Here is a 1507-nt window from a genome sequence, read left to right as displayed (position 1 = left end):
TTAACAGAAACTTTTATTCCTTCGACCAAATCATCTCTGGGGACGAAAGCTGTAACGTGGATATTTAATCGATGAACAGCAGTGCAAATCATTCCAGCTCCGTAGCTGGCACCAGTGGATGTGCTAATACCCCTGAAGTGCTCCTTAATCCATCCTGTCACCATAACGGAACCGCGAGCAGCATAAATATTTTCCATTTCAATTGACTCGTAATGAATGGTTTTGTTCGTTTTCTCAGTAGCACCATTTGCTACGTCAAACTGTCCCAAAACTTCTAATTCACTTCCAGGTCCAATATTGAAACTCATTCTCACAGACGGTGTCTCCAGATGTGCGGAATCGAGGGTTAGAAGCTCTGATTATTCCACCAGTTATCTTCAAAACCTATTAAAAAAAGAAGTGAATGATTTTCTGTCGATTGTTGATCATAGCGAATGTTCAATGGAAAAAAGCTGTGCATTTTCTACATTTAATTAAAAAAAAAATTCCAATGAAAAATTTTTTTTCTCCAAATTTAATTTAATTCAATTTATGTTCCTTTTTATTTGGTAATAAAATGAAACTATTAACACTGAATTTACCTGGTACATGAGAATCTCTTTGTTGAATTTCATGCGTCATCCCCCCAGAAGAGAAGGCGAATTCTTCGACCAGCGTTGTTATTAATAATTCATTTACAAAGCCATTTTGATGGTGAATTCGGCAATTCTTTCAACCCTTCCAGAGTATCAACATACCCAGAGATTTTCCTACAACAATAACTTTAAAGGTTAAGAACCACTTGGAAAATTGATTAAATTATTATATTTAATTATATATATTTTCGATAAATACTTACATCAACGTAGCTCCTGGGTTGAAATGATCAATCGCCTTGTTGGAAGTACACTTGAAATTCATGGATGGCATTGTTTTTTAGCGATTACTTTTCACTTTTTCAATAACAAAAAGACGGTACAACGTGGTGACTCCGTTGCACAATAGTTCAGAGCGGAAGACGGAACTATTGGATATGACATGATCACGTGATCATCAAAAAGATATATTGGGACATAAAAACGACAGATGTCGTTTCGGCGTCAATTCTATGGTATTTTATTTTAATTCTTACGCTTAGACATCCTACGGTCATTTGAGATATTTCGAGAATTTCGAGATATTTCGGGATATTTCGAGATCGATTCCCTTTTTCTTTTTATATTAGGAACTTCAAAGATATATACAATCTTAGAATCTGCAGGAATGGTATGTATGTCTATAATTTTATGAGTCCATTCGAATGCTGCATAGCCCTGGCGGATCGGTCGGTTGTAAGAATCGAGTGATTCGGATAGTCGATTGCTATTTGATCGCTGGTCGATTGTGAGGTCGAGTGGGTAGCTCAAACGATCTGCAATCGAGTTCCTCCGAAATCGATTGAGAATCGATTCAAACTCAAAGTGTTTTAGAATCGAATTGTTATCGACTTGTCGCTAAGTCGATTGCAAATAGATTATGAGGAGATTTT

At 36.3% G+C, this 1507-nt stretch overlaps 1 long non-coding RNA gene across 1 annotated transcript; it reads right to left on the bottom strand.

Moving 5' to 3' along the window:
* Nucleotides 1–101: 101 nt before the first annotated feature.
* Nucleotides 102–917, bottom strand: LOC105272769 (uncharacterized). The gene is made up of 3 exons (XR_892832.1): nucleotides 839–917; nucleotides 582–749; nucleotides 102–384 (listed from the first exon to the last, which is right to left on the bottom strand). It is a non-coding gene; the product is annotated as an uncharacterized lncRNA (long non-coding RNA).
* Between the last annotated feature and the right edge of the window lie 590 nt (nucleotides 918–1507).

Source organism: Fopius arisanus, unplaced genomic scaffold (genome assembly GCF_000806365.1).
Source record: "Fopius arisanus strain USDA-PBARC FA_bdor unplaced genomic scaffold, ASM80636v1 scaffold00273, whole genome shotgun sequence".
Classification (NCBI taxonomy): Eukaryota; Metazoa; Arthropoda; class Insecta; order Hymenoptera; family Braconidae; genus Fopius; species Fopius arisanus.
Note: the sequence above shows the minus strand (reverse complement) of the source record. Positions and strands in the feature narration are given on the sequence as shown.